Source organism: Hemibagrus wyckioides, linkage group LG17 (genome assembly GCF_019097595.1).
Source record: "Hemibagrus wyckioides isolate EC202008001 linkage group LG17, SWU_Hwy_1.0, whole genome shotgun sequence".
In the NCBI taxonomy this organism is placed as follows: Eukaryota; Metazoa; Chordata; class Actinopteri; order Siluriformes; family Bagridae; genus Hemibagrus; species Hemibagrus wyckioides.
Window position 1 is genome coordinate 4,383,205 of NC_080726.1, and position 21,456 is coordinate 4,404,660.

Consider the following 21,456-nt stretch of genomic DNA (forward strand, 5'->3'; position numbering starts at 1 on the left):
AGTCCGTCATAATGCGAAACCGAAGCGAAGGCCGAGCAGAGACAACAGAGCTGAAAGAGGACGAGGGGGAAGTGTGGGTACGGAGCCTACAACGTCTCCTTGAGGATCTTCGTCAGCGCACTTCATCACAAATTCCTTTTCATCTCCGCGTCCTCGGCTTCCATCAGCTTTCTGCGCTACAAACACGCTCTACGTGATCAGGATGCACCTGCCGGCGCTGGGAATTTTTTTTATCCACAATCCTGAGTTTGAATGTCAGTGACGTGCATTGTTTTTGCATCCTTTTACCATCAAGGTCATTGTGTCCTCCGACGAATCCATAAGAGACTGGCCTCATTATTGAGTAACAACAGGCAGTGCTGCAATAACCTAATTATCCTTGGCATGTATTAGATAAAGGGCCTTATTGCCTGCTTTCCTACAAGAGGCCTGTTGAAAAAGGAATTTGATTTCCCAGAATACTTCTTGGCCAGATCTTTCCCTGTGTTAATTGGGTATATCGAGCATTGAGGATTTCCAGCAAACGTGAACACGACTCCTCAAAATTAAATATGTTTAAGAAGCTGTGGCTAAATCCCTCTCTTGTGTTGCTGAATATTAATATACGACATGTTGTAAAATCAGATCATGGGTCAATCAGGAGAATAATGAAGGCATTAATTATGGACATGACATCTTCTTGGATGGATTTAGACTTGTAGTATTTTCACAGCGCTCTTTAGAACTAGGTTCCCTCTTAAATCTCTTATCGAGTGGTGAATTAGACCATTTTGAAAAGATGTTGGAGAGACGGACAAGCAGCCAACTCCCAAGTACAGTCAGATCCATTTCCAACTCTCACAAGTACTATATGCCCCAAGGGCATTTTTTGGAACCATTTATGGCGGCATTAAGGAGAATGCACTTAGGCCATACCAAACGATTTTGGTTTTAAGCCAAAGTCAACCTAATGAATGAACAACGTAGACGAGCATCTAGCAGAACCTCTTTGGATCGATCGACTTAAGTGGCTCGCGCTTGTACTTAAGGAGAATCTTGGAGCATCGCTTTTAAAGCTGTCTTCAGGAGAGTGTGAGCAAGTGCAGAAGAGAGTAGACAAGAATGTGACGAGCTTTTCATGCTATTCTCCAGAGCAGATGCTTCTACTAGAGGCAGACTGTAGCTGTGAGACGGTGATGACAATAATGATGAGGGATCTCAAGAGAGAAAAGGCAGGAGGAAACACATCACAAAGCAGTTTTTTCAGCATGAGGTTGCTCATGGCACAAAATCTCCGACAAAACAAACCAAGCAAAGTGGAACTGCTTTACTTTTTGGATTGATCCAAAAATAAAAACAGGGGGATTTCAAATGTAGAAGAATTGAAATATACAGTATATATATATATATATAATAAATAATTATCTCCACTTTTCTCATCTTTCCACTAGATGCTGGAATGTGGCTGTGTGGATTTGTGTTCATTCAACTACAAGAGCAGGAGTGAGATCAGACACTGATGTTGGGATGTCAAGGAGACTCCAGTTCATCCTGAAGGTGTTCAGTGGGGTTCAGTCTCTGTCAGAGCTCAACATAACTCATTTTATAGAATAGATTAGACTTAATTTGTTGTATATACAGCATTGCCAGCATTGCATATACATATCCCAACTTTGGACTTGGAGCCCAACTCTGGCACTGGAGTCAGAGCACAGGGTCAGCCATAATACAGTGCATCTGGAGCAGTAAGTGTTAAGGCCCTTGCACAGGGGCCCAATGGGTATAGCTTGGCAGTTTGCCTATAATTGCCTATTTTGCATTGTGCACAGGGGCATTGTCATGCTGGAAGAGATTTCGGCGCTCTATTTCAAGGAAAACTAATCGTACAGCATACAGTTGTGGGATTCCAACAGGTCAAAGAAAAAAATGGACATGTGGTGCATATCTGTAATCAAATCAAACAGTTTCAGTTCACTGGAAAGGGAAAGTTCTAGAAAGAAGTCCAAAATGTGGGCAGTGGTGGTTCTGGGTTGTTGCTCAGAGGATTGGGGATCAAGCCCCAGCAGTCACTGCTCCAGGGGTATCACTGTATCAGGTCTGACCCTGCGTTCTGACCCCAACGCCTACTGGTCTCCAACAAAAGTTGTTGGAGCAGGAGGTCAGATTTAAAGCTCACTTGATAATATTTAATAACTCGGATGCTTGCAAGGTGACACAACACACTGATCATGTTCAATCTTATTTTGGGACATAGAGCCAACCCGAGCTTGCGATAAAATATTGTGAGTGATACATTTCCACAGGGATTGCTGAAACTCCAGTGGATGAGACAGGATTGCTCTGATTATTCTCTGGATGTGAATAAGATGCTTGTCATGGTACTGAGAAACCACAGAGCAAAGCAGAAACTCCTTTAAAAAGTTCCAGCTTTACTTTTGACCCTAAGGACATCTCCTCAGAGAAAATGTCTCCATATCGATGACTACACACATTTTTATTTAACCACGTAGAATGCCCGAGTACATGTTCATGTGCAAGTCGTTACTATAGAAACAAGATGTTCATCAATCTGCATTTTCAATGTTTTTTTGTTTTTTTAAAGGAAATAAGCAATACGTAGCTGAAGAGAGATTTAATCACAGCGCCGTTCTGTCATTTTGAATTAGAGAGGAAATCTTCCAAAAGATCAGCTCATTAAAAGTATACAAAGTACACACCGTGCTTTTCTGACCTGCAACATCTATAAACATGGGTTTGCCTTTTGGCCAGATATATTGTATTTTCAAATCTTTTTTATTGCTTGTAATAATTTGATAGAGGCTAGGCTTGGTTTTCATTATGTAATGGCCCACTGTTGTGGCTACAGTTTAGTGCTTGTGCAGCAGTGCTCAGGTCACGGGAGATCAATAAAGATGCCGCTGCTTCGCTACGTTTCTCTATCTGACGTGATTTATTCGCAAAGGATTTGATCACTTTCAATTGTCCTGAAGGTGATGGATTCGAGATCAGTCACTGACCTGCGCTTTCGTTCATTTCATGCAGCTGAGTTTTTCTGAACCTTTCATAACAAATGCGTGAGATTATTTCCTTGGAATAATTTTTGATCTTATTCATGGTTTACTTTATTTAATTTTATTCTGTCCTTTCAGCTTGGCTTTTTCCTCGGAACTGTACTGCAATTTATTTATTGTTGAACTCTCTTATAGGAAGTCTTACAAGATCTCTTATTGTTGAAATTTGAATTTGATTACTTGTACAATATATATGTAAGCTTAGAAAATGTTCATTTATAAAGTACAAAATAAAAATAATTAATAATATAAAATAATATAAAATAAAAAATATAATATAAAAAAAACCTAGGGTGTGTTTTTGTTGTTGTTTTCTTTTTCTTTCTTTCTTTTTTTTGTTAAGCCAAACCTGATTCAGTCCCTTTAAAACAATTTTTTAAAGAAAATTTTTGCTTTACTCTTATAGCTTGTGATTGCTTAAATCAGTGATTCATTTGAATCAGAACAGATACTGTACGTGCCATTCTTGTTCAATGAGTCAGTGTGTGAGTCAGGAGTTTAGCATTTGACTCGGCAAATCTTTGTCATTACTTAAAAAATAAAGTGTTAGATGTTTTATCTGAGTATGACCATTCATTCAGACATCTGTGAATAATAATTGTGCAAGTCATATCTACAATCAGACGGGGGCTGAACCCGAACTCTGCACCTCGAGTCAGTGAGTCAGTGAGCTTTGCGTTTGTCTCATTCAGCAGGTCAGTGTTTAAGTCAGTGAAACACTTCGGTTGTGAACAAGATTTATTCAGCGGATCAGCGAGTTCAATAAGACCTGTTCGGGTTCAAATGGTCAGATGGAGATTTCTAGTGTTGTAGAGCATACACTATAAGCACATTAGTAGTCTGAGGTTGAGCTCGAAGTGAAAATTCCTCAAAACATGAACATACAAGATATTAATTAACCCTTAATGGACTTATGGGATGTTTTTAATCAGAAATGAATGATGTTCTGGCTGTGAGGCTGTTGATCTGATGCAGGAAATGATCTGAAGACACTTGGTCTGCTCAAGGTTTTGCTCCTGTCCTTTCTGAAGATATCTGCATCATTTTATTGATTTTAGAGAAGAAACTGGAGATGCTGGACATGATAGAGGGGATGGAGATGATGGAGATAATGGACATGATAGAGATAATGGAGGTGATGAAAATGATTGAGGTCATGGAGATGATGGAGGTTATGGAGATGATGGGGGTGATGGGGGTGATGGGGATGATGGAGATGATGGACATGATGGGGGTGATGGACATGATGGGGGTGATGGACATGATAGAGATAATGGAGGTGATGAAAATGATTGAGGTCATGGAGATGATGGAGGTTATGGAGATGCTGGAGATAATGGAGGTGATGGATATAATGGACATGATAGAGATAATGGAAGTTATGGAGATGATGGAAGTTATGGAGATGCTGGACATGCTGGAGGTTATGGAGATGCTGGACATGCTGGAGATGATGGAAGTTATGGAGATGCTGGAGATGATGCAGGTTATGGAGATGCTGGACATGATGGAAGTTATGGAGATGCTGGAGACAATAGAGGTAACGGACCTTGATGAAGATGATGGATGTGATGGAGATGATGCATTGGAGGTGATGGAGATGATGGAGTTGATGGAGATGCTGGACATGCTGGAGATGATTGAGGTGATGGATGTGATAAAGATGATGGATGTGATAGAGATAATGGAGCTGATGGAGGGGAGGGTGAGAAGGTGAGGCCAGGGTTCTTCCTGCTTCATGTGGAAGAGCTGATACTGATCATCTAATACTGATGATGTTTCCTAAATAAAGAGTCAACTAAATGATGAAATACCTTTCAGATGGAGGATTTTTTAATCCAAATGTTCATCTCAAATGTTCAATATAGAAAGAATAGAATTATTCGGTCATGAGCTGGATCAGTGGTCTTTGGGAGTGTCATTAAAAGCAATGATTCAGCAGGAGTTCTGGGAGTGTTGGCTATTTCTGTATGAAACTCTGTATGAAGCTGTTACATCACTGATTTAAAATCTACCAATAGGAGAGCAAATAAATGCTCTCCTAAATGAGCAATAGGGATAAAATAAGTCTCCTTATTACCTCGAGAACTTTTGTCTTAATGCGGAGCCAGCTCAAACCTCACCAATCGATGGCTTAAGCAGAACAGAGATATTTCCTTTGCTATCGTTAAGAGATCTTAATCATGAAATCAGTCTGCTACAGAATTCAGCCACAATCTTATCTGGATCATGTCCTACAATGTGACAATGCTAATCAATAATAAACATCAGATTCACACAGATGAACAGATTTTCAGAAGAAGGTTCTAGAAAGTCGGAATTTGAAAGAAGGTGGATATTTTGGTTGTCAGAATAATGGTGTGTTCAAAGGCAAGTCATCCGCTGATACTCTTGTTTAGGTCATCAAAAGATAACACGGTTGCTAAGCAACTAGGAAACATGGACACTGAGCATGAACACTAGCTAATGATTAAGTCTTTAAGTATTTTCCACGGACAATCTAAAGGCACGGAGGCCATGCAAACACGACCCAGCTGTTGGGAATTTTAACCTTTTATCAATTCTTAGTAATTTACTAGTAACCAAACTACTGAATTCCACATTAATGACAAATGTTAATGTTGTAGCATGTATCAGAAAATTGACACCAAAAGCACTTATCACTACATTCCGTAGGTCAATAATACAGATTCCTCAGTTTGTATTAAAAACATTAAGAAAATCAGATGTGAGAATGATATTTATTTATAATCTGTTGTCTTTACACTTTTATTTAATGTTTTACAGTCTTTTTTTTCTCCATCAAGAAAAAGATAAGAACTTTGCATGTTTTGCATATATTCAGTCATCCTGAAGGTATACTACATCATACACCATCTGATAAAAGACATTACCAGGAGTGTACACTAGAATTCTCTGTCTGCTAGCTGTGGGACGACTAAACGTTAGAAATTACAGTACAGTGGAACCTCAGCTTATGAATTTGAATTCTTAAGGTGAAAAATTGTATTGAGCAACAAATTTTCTCATAAGAAATAATGAAAATGCAGATAATCCGTTCCAGCCACTCAAAAATATGACCAATATGACCAATACGAAGCGTATGGAAACTGTACGGCTGCTTACAAAGAACTGACCCAAGCCAAGCATTCCATGTCAAGGCTCCCCACAGGAAGTCGTGCCACCAAGCTTGGGCTAAAAATAGAACAGACCGCCCACACCACCAATCTGTCAACAAAAAAACGCCTGTAAAATCACCTAGCTTTTGAACGCATGCCAAACGCAAAGTTGGTATTGTGGGTTGACTCTTTCCAAACAGCTTTCAGTGACTGGAAAAAACTTGGTTCGGTTGGGTTCGCTCGGCTTTCCACTGATGCAAACAAGTTTTGAACAACTCCCGAACGTACGCGCAACTTAGCCAGTGTTTGGTTAGGTTCACTCGTATGCTGAAAATACTTCGTATGCCGATGCAAATTTCTTGAAAAATTTAAATTCTTAAGGTGAAAATTCGTAAGGGAGGACATTCATATACCGAGGTTCCACTCTATTAGCGTTATCCTAGACATTATAGTATAGCCATAATCCAGCATCTTCACACGTTATTTAGCCAAATCTCATATGACAAGCACACTACATGAGCTATAAGGGAACAAATATTCCATTCAGAATTTTGCTACAAAAAAAATCAAATGAAACATACAGTGAAGTTAAAGTGTATTTGTCGATTTGCATATCGTACATGACGTCCACTACCTCTGTACACGGCATCATGAATTGACCTTCCTGTTATCAACCGAATAAACTCCTCTCCCTCAGTCTGAGATTGTCATTGACCTCTGAAAAAGCCAGTGACTAATTTAAGGAACCTCTACCAAATTGCATATAGACCCTGAATGCTAATCAGGCCTTAATTGCAATCCTGCGAACCGGTGGAAAACGCAGGGCTCGGCAAATGACAGGTGCTTGATCCTGATCAATAGCAGGCATGCTACTATCAATTGCTAAATCAATACTGTTTTACTCATGCTCGCAATCTTCATGTTGCCTGTAAATGAGGTCTCTAACAGAGTCGGTACGGATGAACAGCTTGACCAGTTCATATTTACTCATCGATGGATCAATATACCTCAGTTGTCCAGTGATGAGAAGTATTTTAAAGTAAGATTTAAAAAAAATAAATAAATAAAAATCTGTACAAATACCAGAACAAAAATTAGCCATATCTGTGATGATGGCTAATACAGAATTTATAGTCATCTCCAAAACCTTCGTCACAATGTCAGCTAAATGTCTTTTAATGCGCCAGATCATTGCTGGCACTGGATCCTCTGTAGCTTGTTTGAGCCAGTAAATGCCATCTGTGACTGATGGAGAGACATGAGCTTTGAGTGCATTAGCAAGCCTTATGCTGAGGGGGTGGAGGACTAAAGTGTTGCGTTAGGCCTGCACCTAGCATCCAATAACCATTTAACAACATGATGCAGAGCAGCACTGGGACCAAACCGAGGACTCACACAGGCAGGCTGAACCAGTGACATTCTCCACAAAGAGTACCGGAATAAACGTTCAGTGCTCTTTTCAAATCTTGACACCCGTTCCTGAACCGAGGGAGAAAAATATTTAAGAGGAAAACCGACTCAAAACTTGACGCTTAATCAGTGAACATTAAAACGAAGAAGGTCAAAAGGGATTTCTACGTGAAGGGCTAATTGTATGAAAAGTCAAGAGGAAAAAAACAGTGGTTGTATATTGCAAATATAGTTGTGGGGATATTTTGGTGTGTTGATGCTGCTTAACCATTTAAAAATTCAATTTAGCAGATGAGTTAAAACATTTCCAAACCAAAAATCATATGAAGCTGGAGCAAATTTGCATAGACACAAATTCATGAGGAAAACAAGCTTCTTTATTTACATGCTAAAGCTCCAGCTATGTTTTTAATGCAACAAACAAAATAAAAAAAAAATAGTAAAAAAGGAAATGACAAAAAACAAAGCAAATGAACTTAACAGGAAGCAAAAACAATAACTTTAAAAACACTTGAGAGAAAGGCTCATAATGGCTCAGGAAAGAACGAAAACACCACAAAGCCCTGAGCTAACCATTTAAATACACAGAGACCATGAGCGTGAAACAGGAAGCAGGTGTAGTCACTAATCAATTTCGAGTGTTCAACGTAATATCCAGCCTGGAGTGAGATGTGGAGCTGCCATGGCTCATGGGATCAGTATTCAATTACAAACCTTAAAGAGTTTGTTAGAAATTGTAATTATTAAAATAAATCGCAATAATAAATAAATTAGCAATTATAAAAAATAATAATCATATTTAAAATAAAAAAATGTTTAAACAAATAAACAAAATAATTAAAAATAAATAAATAAATTGTTATTTAAAAAAATTCTCTCAGAAAAATGTCACCGTAGTTCATTTATCACAATATTATATCATATTTGTCATATTTGCCATGTGGTTGCGATATTTTGTATCTGCTTGATAAAGATGTCTGGAGGTGTTTGACTGAAGACTTTGATCGCACCACTGCTTGGACCCCGACATCAACTTCGCTTAACGTCCAAGTCTGAGCCAGACTCGAAGTCTCGCTGTGCGTTATGCCAGCGTACTCACCTCTGGCATGATGCAATGCTTTGACATGCCTGTGAATCCATGCTTCTGCTTTCCTTTATATATAAAGGAGAAGAATTTTGTAATCGCTGAAGAAAAATAAATAAAAAAATAAATAAAAGCTTGAACCTTGCAAAATGCAAAAAAAGGGGGGGAAGGGGAGGGAGGACTGGGGAATGCACTCTCAGATCTTTACAAGGCTGGACTCACCTTGAGCACAAAGTTATTTTCCTGGAATAATAACGAAGGCCGTGGCAGATAAGGAGCTCTCTGGACAAGGACAAGTTTGAAAATCATGGCGTGTGTGTACGCGAGTCTGTTGAGAGATCACCGCTGGTTTAAATTGCAAAGATGGCTGTCAGAATGAATGAGGCGTCTTCGTCGTCTCTTCTGCTTGCCTTTGAGACTTGCAGTAATTACTCATTGAATGAGAAAAGGAGGAATGGGGCATCAAACAGGCTGCTGACGCTGTCATATTTTTCAGCAACTATATTTTCTCTCAGAGCCTCAGAGGTGAAATGATGGTTATTTTTTACAAGCTGTGGCTGCAAATGAAGTATTAAGCTGATGAGTTAAATTTCTTGGGAATTTTTGGCCTCTATTTGATATCTTGTGGCCACAAGATATTATCTCATAACTGTAATGTATTTTGTGACTTCAATATCTTGACTTTTGGCTTTAGTGTATTTCTCATAATATGTAATGCATTACTTTGTGGCTTCAATATATTACTCATAGCCTCAGTACATTAATTGCGGCCTTGTTATATTATCTGATGGCCTTGATTTGTTATCTTGTGGCTACAAGATATTATCTCATAGCCCTAATGGCTTTGTTATATTATTTTATCTAATGGACTCAATATATTATCATGTTGGTACATTACATTATACCATGGGTGGAATATTAATATCTCATAGACCTAATGTATTATCTTGTGAAGACAAGATATTATCTCAAGGCTACATTATCTTGTAACTTTTATCGTCTCAATTTATTATTTATTATCTGATCGCCTCAATATATCATTTGTGGCCTAAATATATTGTCTCAAAGACCTAATGTCTTATCTTGTGGCCAGAAGATATTATCTCATAACCCTAATGTATTTTGTGACTTTAATATCTCGGCTTTTGGCTTCAGTGTATTTCTCATAATATGTAATGTATTACGTTGTGGCTTCAATGTATTTTTCATAGCATCAATATATTAATTAAGGCCTTGTTATATTATCTGATGGCCTCAGTTTATTATCTTGTGGGTATAAGATATTATGTCATAGCCGTAATGCATTATCTTTTGGCTACAAAATGTTCTCATGTATGCATTATCTTATTACTTAAATATAACTGTCTTGTGGCTTCAATGTATTATTGGTTAACACAAGATATTATCTCATCACCACCTCAACATATCATTTGTGACCTTGATATATTATCTCAAAGACCTAATGTCTTATCTTGTGGCCACCAGATGTTATCGCATAGTCCTAATGTATTATCTTTTGGCTTCATTATATTATCTCATAGCCTCAATATATTACTTTGTTGGGGCAATACAATATCCCTTGGCTGCGATATACTAACCTTGCCTAATTGCCTATTATTTTGTGGCCACAAGATATTATCTCATGGCTGAATTATCTTGTGTCTTTAATCTCATTGCCTCAATAAATTATTTGTGGCCTCAGTATATTATCTCAAAGACCGAAGACGTCTTATCTTCTGGCCACAAGATATTATCTCATAACCCAAATGTATTATCCTTTGGCTTCATTATATTATCTCATAGCCTCAATATATTACCTTGTTGGTACAATACCTTATTTCTTGTCTGCAATATATTAACCTTTCCTAATTGTCTTGTGGCCTCAATTTTTTTAGTATCTCGTGGCCACAAGAAATCATCTCATGGCTACAATATCTTGTGATTTTAATATAATTGTCATGTGGCTTTGATTTATTATTTGCGACCACAAGATAGTATCTCATCACCTCAATATATTGTTTGTAGCCTCAATATATATTATTTTACATAATATTTGTTATCTCACAGTCCTTATGTAATATCTTGTGACTTCATTATATTATATCATAGTTCTAATGTATTGTCGAGTGGCTTCAATATATTTCTTATAGCATTAATACATTATCTTATGGGCACAATACATTATCCTGTGACTGCGATATATTAATCTTGCCTAACTGCCTTAATTTTTTTTAGTATCTCGTGGCCACAAGATATTATCTCACGGCTGCATTATCTTGTAATTTTAATATAACTGTCTTGTGGCCTCAATTATTTGTGACCACAAGATATTATCTCATCACCTCAATATATTATTTGTGGCCTCAATATTTATTATATGAGATAATAGTTATTATCTCAAAGCCCTCATGTATTATCTTGTGACTTCATTAAATTATTTCATAGCCCACGGGTATTGTCTTGCATTGGCTTCAATTTATTACATATAGCATTAATACATTATCTTGTGGGCACAATACATTACTTTATGACTGCAATATATTACATATATCTAATATATTTTTTACTTGTAGCATACTAGATATTTTCTTGGGCCTCAATATACTGTATTAGCCTCAATATACTAACTATTGGCTTCAATATATTATCTCATGGCCATGCCTTATTAAAACATAACCACTGTGTCACCTCAGACCCTCTGTCCTTATGCATTCACCTGGAAGCGGACATCTCTCTGAGAGATGAAAGCCGTCATCGAAAGACTTTCATGTTCTCGGCTGCATATCGATCAACACTGGGATGTGGGAGGTACAGGTGGAACACAACCTATATGACCTCTGATGATATTCCTCTGAATTATAGTGTATTAGAAAGGAAAATGATGACGGCTGAAAAAACGGCACATTCGAGTCCAATAGCTGAGCCATGTAAAAACCGTGTGTGTAGACAGACACGAGGAGATCTAAACCTTTTTTTGCTAGACAGAGTGAAAGAGAGGAAGAGGGGTGTGAGAATAAAGGGCAGTGCAAGGTTGCTGACCTGCAGATCATTCTGAGGCTTGTGTTTCAGTGGCAGGCCAAGGTCAGCCTACTTGGTTTACCTCTGTGGTTTCATCATCTGTGTTTTATTTAGTATCACAAACAAATTGAGAGATAACCTTAAATAGACATCGACTGAAGAGCTTACCTGATCCAAATGTCACCGTTTCATTTTTTTTTTTTTTCTTTTTTCCTTTCGAGCTGACGTTAAAAAGGCAGCTGCGGTATACGAGCTGTAAAATGAAATAATCATAGAGGGGAATAATTTTGAAATGGGAATGAAATTAATTGCAGTGAATAGGGCGGGTGGATTTATGATGTGTAACCACAAGGGATTAAATACCTGCCTTTTTGTCCTTTACACCATAATTAGCACTATCAAACTGAAATGTAATCTTCTTATAGATCCTATACGTAAATATATCATGGTGGTTGTTAGTTCCGTTGTTTTATTTTCCCCCTTTTGTTAATATTAAGTCCGATTCCTAATCCAATCTATTAGTAATTGACATAATTGGAATCATTCACTGTTCAAGACTTCCATTATTTCCTTCTCATAGAGCAAGCTTATGAAGCTTGGCCGTCATTGCCCGAGCCCATTTTCGTGTTAATATATTTGAAATACTTTCGCAAATGCTGCACTATCCACCCACCTCCTACTCAAAAGCAACACACCCCACTCCGCCCTGACGCAAAATTCAAATTATGTGTTGCTTTTGCTCTTTTTCACCCCCACAACAGACCACTGAGACTGATGGAGGTGGTGGTGTGACAGCCTGATGCAAACTAGGGTTCTTCCATTGCTCGTTTTGCTTTTTTTATCTCTTGAACAAGAACATTTACACAATTTTGTACTGTAGACAAGCAGGTGTGTAAGCTGTTAAACAATTATATTAACTTAAACATTTAACATAAACTTCACCTGTGATTTGGTGGTGCTAACTAAACATTCCTCACGCTATTATACAACTCCCACCAATGAACTGTTGACAGATAGCATGTTGATTCCACGGAATCATAATATTTACCCAATTTCTGACCCACGGACCAGTCAACTCTATCACTATCAACTGTCATTTTGTTCTTACTGCAGCCTCAGACTCATCTTGGCTGTCTGGAGTGGTTTTTCGGCTCTTGTAGCTCATCCACCTCAACACTTTACATTTCAGGCATTTAGCAGACACCCTTATCCAGAGCAACTTGCATTTCATCTTATTTTATACAGCTGAGCAAATGAGGGTTAAGAGCCTTGCTCAGGGGCCCTCCGGCTTGGTGGACCTGGGATTCAAACAGCTACCACATCCCCAGTTTGTACATTCTGAGATGCTTTTCTGCTCACCTTGGTTATAAAAAAGGTTGAGTTACTGTAGCTTGAATCAGTCAGGCCATTTTCTTTTGAAAATACTTGCATCAATAAAGTGTTTCTATTCCGTCTGTGATGTTTTGTGATGTCTTGTGCACCATTTTGTTAGAACAATGTGCATGAGAAGAACGCATTCTAAAACCTCAGACCTCATCTCACTTCATGTAAAACCTATCTCACCTGGTACTACTTCAGGGTCAATGTCACTAAAATCACATTTCCCACTTATGATCTAAACATTAATTCTTTTTCTCAGAAGCCAAAAAAAATGGAATTTCCACCTGTTTTTGGGGTGCTGATATACTGCAGTGAATTTCTTTGTCATTTCACACTCCACAGTGGTGCTTAATGACTCATATGAAAGTAGACACTCAGTGCCACTAATAGCAATATTATTCATAGAAAAGTTCCAGAAAACAAAAACAGTTAGTTTTTTTTTTTTTCTCAGACAAATGGTTTGGTCTTCAAAGCTACAGTAGACAGATAAATAGATAGATAGATAGATAGATAGATAGATAGATAGATAGATAGATAGTTATTGTTATAGTTAGTTATAGTTATTGCTACAGGTACATATCAACAATAATGTAGATGATATGTAAATATATGTACAACAAATAAATAAAGCTATGGAAGATAGCATGTGCATAAGCTGGTGAGGAAATATATATATATATATATATATATATATATATATATATATATATATATATATATATATATATATGTAAAGAATATGTATAAATTTTATGTAAAGCACAACACAGTATGTATAAAAATATAAACAGATATTTGCATTATGAGCATTGTATGTAAAACGTAATAAAATAGAAAAAAACATTGATATCAAACCAGTTTCTGCTTGATTTCTGATTGGTTGTCTGCACAAAAGATGTGATAGCTTAGTGGTTAAGGCGCTGGAGTACTGATTATAAAGTTGTAAGTTCAAGGCCCTTAATCCTTAGTTGTATAAAACGAGATAAAAATGTAAGTTACTCTGGATAAAGGCATCTGCTAAATGCCAGACAGGTGTTCCTAATAAAGTGGACAGTAAGTCTATATAATTATTTAGCCGGAAAAAAAAAAAAAAGCTCCTCTGCTTTCTTTTCTTGAAAGATTTGCTGAAGTGTCAAACGAATCATGAGCGATAAACTCCGTCTGGTTTAAACATCCGGATGCTGGGGTAACAAGGCACCCCCGCTGTTCCTAATCATCATCATCCTTTATCGCTATAAGGTCAGAGGATGCTAACCTTCTTACCCCATCGTGGCAGAATAAGGCAGGATTTGTAGTGAAGGATGTCATCTGGTTTGAATGCCAGGATGCCTGGACTGCCTCCCGCTGTTTCTGTAATGAGTAATCAGGCCAGCGGTATGTCGATAGCTGTGTGTTAACTGGCCTGACCCACCCTGAACTCGCTGCCTCACAGTCCAAATGCAGTGCTGCTAAGCAGATTAACCCTTCTCCCTTTTGCACTCCATTATCTCCATGCCCTGTTCTCCTCTCCTGAGTCACACTGCACATCTCTCTCCTCCCAGATCAAACACCACGTCCCTCCTAATCATGCTTTAGCCAGGTTAGAGCCTATTTTATCTTTTATGCTAATTTAGACAGCTTATGAATTTTTGCTAGTGTAAACATCCCCACATATTTTATACTCATCCACTAGTTTTATAGTGCTCAATGCCGGCTCGTGTTTTATGCTAGTTTAGCCATCAGCTCATATTTGATGCTAATTTAGAGGCCAGCTTTAGTTTTATGCTAGTTTAGATGCCATATCCTTAATGTTAATTTAGGTATCATATCTTTTATATATCTTTGTTTAATGCTAGTACAGGGGCTAGTTCATGTTTTTTTTTTTGCAATTTTATCATCTTTAGTTATAAGCCAGTTTAAATGTCATATGTTTTATGCTAGTTTAGGCTTCAGTTCGCTTTATGGTACGTTAAAAGTCAGCTTTTCTTATCGTTTGTTTAGAGGTTAGCTTGTTTTTTTTGCTAGTTTAGAGGCAATCTTTAGTTTTACACCAGTTGAGATGTCATATGTTTTATGTTTGTTCAGGCATCAGTTCGTTTTATGCTACACTAGCTTGAGTTTTATGTTAGTCTTGATGTCATATATGTTACGCTAGTTTATTCATCAGTGTGTTTTATGCTATGTTAAATGTCAGCTTTAATTTAATGTTTGCTTAGAGTTTAGCTTGCGTTTTATGCTAGTTTGGAGGTTAACTTGTGTTTATAGTGGCTAGTTCATGTTTTATGCTAGTTTAGGGGCCATCTTTAGTTATATACTAGTTTAGATGTCATATGTTTTATGATAGTTTAGATATTAGCTTGTGTTTTGCTACATTAAAAGTCAGCTTGTATTTAATGTTTGTTTAGAGGTTGTTTTGTGTTTTATGCTAGTTTAGAGGCCATCTTGGGTTTTATGCTAGTTTAGATGTCATATGTTTTAGGCTAGTTTAAATGTTCATGTTTTATTTAGTTTCGATGTTAGCTCATGTTTTATGCTAGTTTCAATGTCATTTGATGTTTTTTTTGCTAGCTTAAACATTAGCTCATTTTATGCTCCGTTAATGCTGAGGTTTGATTATGCTTTATGCTCATTTAAAGCTCAGCTCATGTTATATGCAAGTTTAAACATCAGCTCATGTTTTATGCTAGTTTAAACATCAGCTCATGTTTTATGCTAGTTGACATGGCATATGTTTTATGCTAGTGTCGATGTCAGTTGATGTTTTATGATAGTGTAGAGGCTATCTTAGATTTTATGCTTGTTTAGGTATCAGCTTTTGTTTCATGCTAATTTAGACGTCAGCTCATGTTTTATGCTAGTGTAGAAGTTAGCTCATATTCTCTGCTAGTTTAGACATCAGCTCATGTTTTATGCTCCTTTAGAGGTTATCTGATACTTTATATTGTTTTTAATGTCAGATTTTGTTTCATGCTAGTTTAGAGATCAGTTCACATTTTATGCTAGTTTAAATGTTAGATTATGTTTTAGTAACTTCATTGTTTATGCTAGTTTAGTTGACATATTTTATGCTAGTTTAAAGATCATGCTCTTATTCTTATGCTAGATTAGAGACCAGCTAATATTTTATGTCAATTCTATGCTAGTTTACACATCATGATTTTTGCTAGTTTAGATGTCAGCTCATGTTAGATTAGACAGCTTATCTTTCATGCTAGTTTAGAGATCATCTTGTGCCTTATGCTAGTTTAGATGTCAGCTAATTGTGTCTAAAAAATTACAGGTGTATCGTGTGAGTGAAGCTCCTGCGATGCGATGCCAAGCGATTTTCCTTTTTCTGTATTTTTCCATATTTTCCTTCGGGTCCCTCTTTGATTTTTTGGCTCACTGAAAGAGAAAATGATTTTGGAGAAGACTGTTTCAGCCACAGCTGGTTAATTTTTCTCTTTTGCCCTAATTAAAGATCGTTTCTGTAATTACGCCGCTTACTTCAGAGAGCGAAGTGCCTGAGTGAGATCTAATTTATTAACCAGGGACTTGGAAATTGGAGAAGAGAAGAACGGTTAAAAAAATCAGAAGAGTTCTAAAGTCATCAAAACCTCATTTTGTTCTCTTTCAGAGGGATCGTGTTGATGAGCTGAGGTAAATTCTTTCAGATGTATATCAAAAACTCTGTTCTCGCTAAGAAAAATAACATTAAAGCAGCTATATGTATGATTTAGAGATTTCGGTAAGTGATCCAGTTTCACACAGCAGGCTACTTAGCTAGCTAGCTAAAAGACAGGTTAAAGAAACACAAACAACTAACAAGGTGTTCATTTTTATTAAAAAATCCACCTTCACCAGGAATGTGGTTCCCTGATATTATTTAACCTTTAGTTAACTAGCTAACATGACCGAGCTAGCTTGCTAACATTGTTTTTATGTGAAACCAGACTTTTATATCAGGCACATACGTAATAAGAAATCTAGCTTCACATGATTAGAAGAGTAGCCGTTAGTAGCTAACTAGAAAACTCAGATCAGGTAACAAAATTCTTGAAGAAAACCTTGCATAAAAATAGCTAGCTACAAGTAGCTTCTTTGTTTCTAATATTTGCTGAATTCTAGTTTTAATTATAACACAACAATACACTAGTATTATTAGCCTTTATATAGCATCTTAGGTTTATTTACATATACTTATGAATAAATGCTAAATGCTAAACATTTCCTAGCTTGGAGCAAACTTAGCAAGCTAATAACATCTGTTTGAGATGTAACCGTAGCTTAGCTAGTCTGTGAGGAAATTCCAGGATGTGCAATGCTTTGATGAATCAGGAACAACATTTTTTAAATGTATTTCCTCCTTTAATATAACAAAAACAACATTAACAAAAAATAATTCACACCATCTTAATATTACTTACAGCTCATGAATGTAACTGGTTACTTAATTGGCTAGTAAAGCTAGATACCTAGTTCACAATATCACTTAGCTTATTAGCAAACAAAACAGGCTAATATAATCTGCCAGATATATATTATTAGCGATGCATCAGTAGATTTTGAAATTGCTGTAACTCAACAAATCCGTATCAGAATATTTGGGTAATTTTGTCTCTGCTAATAACGATATGAAAATAATGCACTTTTCTAATGTTAGCTGTAGCTTGATAGCAAACCAAACAATCTAGTAGTTAGCACAAGATTAGCTATTTTTTGGGATACTGAGGTAATATTTGATGCTTGTTTAAATGATTACACTATATAATGCTAGCAGCCTGGTATTTAGCTTCCTACTTCCTGATTTTATTTAACGTGTAATGTTTATAATATCAGCTAAACTAGACTGTGGACTTGACAAATCAGGAGCACTTTATCTGAGATATTTACTTCTATAATAATAATAATAATAATAATAAATGACACTATCCAAGCTATAGCTAGCTAGCAAATCTCAATATTAGCTGTTTTTCCGTGCAACTTTGACAGCAAACAAAAGTAGCTTTTTATTAGTTTATTATTATTTATTATTATACATTTATAACACAATTAAAGTGTTAGTGTAGCCAAACATCACCTAGCATTAATAATGTCTGCAGGATATGGAAAATTAGCTACTGATTTGTGGAGATTGTTCTCTTCTAATAAGAGGAAGAAAAAGAAGAAAAGAGATTGTAGTAACCTTTTAGAGGCACCTGTGACATAAATAAAACTACACAAACAAATAAACAAAAACTCTCGGCAAATCAGGAATGACATTTTGAGTGTTTTTCTGTTCCTTTGATCTAATAATAATTTTCACCTTTAAGCAAAACATTTTGCTGGTCATAATAAGATCTACTCCTGGCCAACAAAATCATGGCAGTCCAAACAATCCTTATTTTATTCTCTAAGCAGCAAATCTCACGCCAGGCAACACCCAGCGGGGGCGGTGCGACTTGCCCAGCTCAGCTTCAGGGTGATGAATAGAAGTGCTTCAGGTCCAAACGGGGTTATATTTCACTAAACCTTGTGACACTGAGCACCAATTTTGTGTCTGGCCGCTAAGAATAGATAGCCTTACTCCAGCACACAATGCTGTTGACTCGGAACAGTGTTTGCGATTACAGGCCAAGGCCCCGTTAAATGAGTTCAAGCCAGGACCCTTGAGACGACGCACGTAACGCTGCGCTTCCAAATCCCTCGCCGGCCTTTTCCACTCCCCCAATCCTGTTCTATTTTTTTGTTGTTTTCTTTTCTTTTCTTCCCCCACACTGCTTTTGAGAAGCCTCATTTTCTTGCTATCTGATATTCTAATGAGGGAGCGGCAGAGAGGAAGGGTTCCGCCCCGACCACCCGCGGCACAGGCCATGGGGATTAGTCCAAATGCACAAACTGGGTCAACAACATGCGGAAACAAAGCATGCTGGGAGAGTGAATGGCACTGCACAAAAGAGTGAGCTGGTCTGGCTGTACGTCAGGGTGTAATGTGGCTCCGTTCCCTTGACACACACACACACACACTTCCCACGCCGTGTGTGTGTATGTGTGTGTGTGTGGATCTGCTTCTGCACCTGAGGCTCCTCACTTCACCAACAGTTCGTACTGGAAGTAACTCTGACAGGAGCGTTTTAGACAACAAGCACATACGAAAATAAAATCAAGAAGAATCTTTTCCATGTTGGAAAACTTATAGTTTCAGCTTCACCTCTGACTGACGCTTACAAAGCGCTGACGCTGGAGATTTCTTCCGATCCAGGAAAACTTCACCATATCAACGATTAGATGTTTTTTCTTGACAAAATGACATGTATTATTCGTTTTGTATTACGTGGAACATCTACAAATTCTATCTACTATACATGAACAAGTATCGACACGATAACCAGGTAAAAAGGCTGGACTATAGCGCTACGGGCCGAGTGACGCAGCATGAGCAGAGGTTTGAAAACATAATTTATAAGACTGGCAGGTTGCCAGATAAGGAAAAAAATGTCCAAAAAAGGTTTTTCAGGAACGTCGCATGACAAGCAAGAACCGTTTCCAAGACTTATAAGTGGAAAAAAAAAGACAAATGAATAATTCACTCGAAAAAAGTAAAAGGTCATAGATTTTCAACATTCCAACCTCAAAGCTAGGTCAATGATGTTTCATGCTCAGGCGTTTGAAAGAGCTAAAATGGGAGCCTTGCCCGTGAGAGCGGCCGATGCCTGTGGGAGAGGTAGGAAGGGTAAACTCTAGACTGTGATCTGTGATGTTCGCACACATGGCTGCACAATGTGCACACACACTGAGGCCTGTCCTGCACCAAACGCCAAGTCCTCCGCCCCCACGCCTCATACAGCTACACGGTCACAATGTGGCACAGCTCTGCACATGTCCATGTATTTACACTTCTCTCTCTTTCTTCCTTTTTTTTTTTTGATCTTTTGCTTTTCGTAATCTTTTCTGCCAAGTCGACAAACCGCACCTGTGCACAGCGTAGCGTTCTTTTCAGGCTAGTCCTGTTTTCGATCTTTCACTGAAACACACCAGAAACCGTCGCTTTAGCGAATACCAATTGAAGCACATTAACTTGTTATCACTAAACCGCACGTCGTTTTGTGATGCTAAGAGAATTTCTCCATATGAATACACAACTGCATTTTCAGCAGCTCGTCTTTGGCTGCCTCTGAACCCAAGCCAGGTTTTAAGCAGCCATAATAGCAGCCTTTCATTCTCTGAAATGTAGTGCTGTGCATGCAAGCTGCATGCGTAAACAGGGGGGTATTGATCCGTGCGGCTCGGCGAAATAGTAAGGGCGACATTATTATTTGAGGTCTTAACCCACAGAGAGTGCCATCGTAGACAGACCTGCTTTCAAATCCAAAGCCACAGGAAGAGGAAGTCACACTGCCCAATGGATAAAATAGCGTCAAGTGCTTTAAAGCTCTAATAATGACTCGATTGATTCACATTACTCAGCGGAATGGATAAGTAGATAATTGAATTTTGAAAGAGTTGCACGCCGAAAAATGTGCACACCCCTCGATTTCTGAAAATTAAATTCAAGCTTAAACAAACTGTGACATATTAACAATATTTAAGCTCCATAATAAAGCCATAGCATAGTCAGGTATCTACATACTATTGACCATATAGAGCTCTTGGTTGCAGTTCTTTGTGACTATAAACTAGTAGAAAGGACATTATCAACATTTACATTATTTACTGTTCAGTGTCACCCAAACGAGGACGAGGTTCTCTTCTGAGTCTGGTTCCTCTCAAGGTTTCTTCCTCATATCATCTCAGGGAGTTTTTCCTCACTACCGTCGCCTCAGGCTTCTTATTAGGGTTAAATGTTAGGGATAAATAATAACTTTACTTTTATCTTCATCATTTTTTCTATGTTTCTAGACTTCTGAAAAGCTTCTTTAAGACAATGTCCATTGTTAAAAGCTCTATACAAATTCAATTGAATTAAATATATATTGTCATTCTAGTCATAGAAAAATTGTGAGTATATTTTTTAACGTATTCTTGAAAATAAAAGCTACTGTTTTTCTCTTATAACGCTAGACCTTAAAGTCCTTCTGAAATGCACAATGAAATGTTCCACTGAATCAAAAAGTCATGGCAAGGCATATATCATATATTGAGCAGCTCCACCCCCATTTTAAGTAGCCAATAGAATTTAGCTTACCTTACAGCCCAGGCTAGTTGGGGGTTAGTTATTTATGTTGTTAGTTTAGTTGTACGTCTAGACAGAAAATCGGATGAGAAGCTGATGTCATCAAAATTGTTGATCCGTACTGGTGGTAGAGACAGAATAAACAGCATAAAACAGAGGGGCGGGGCTAACAGGCGCTGACGCTGGACGAGAAAAAATTTCCAAGATGGCCGATGACACTCTGGTGGACGAGATGTCTTACAAATGTCTTTTAAATTAGCTGACACTGTATAAATTGTTTTAATA

General features: G+C 37.5%; 1 long non-coding RNA gene across 2 annotated transcripts in view; it reads left to right on the top strand.

Moving 5' to 3' along the window:
- The window catches only part of LOC131367581 (uncharacterized), a 4,029-nt gene extending 3,774 nt beyond the window's left edge, over nucleotides 1-255 (top strand). For both annotated transcript variants that reach the window (XR_009206952.1, XR_009206953.1), the window contains exon 3: nucleotides 1-255. This exon is cut by the window's left edge and continues 1,688 nt beyond it. This is a non-coding gene — a long non-coding RNA (uncharacterized LOC131367581).
- The last annotated feature ends 21,201 nt before the right edge of the window (nucleotides 256-21,456 follow it).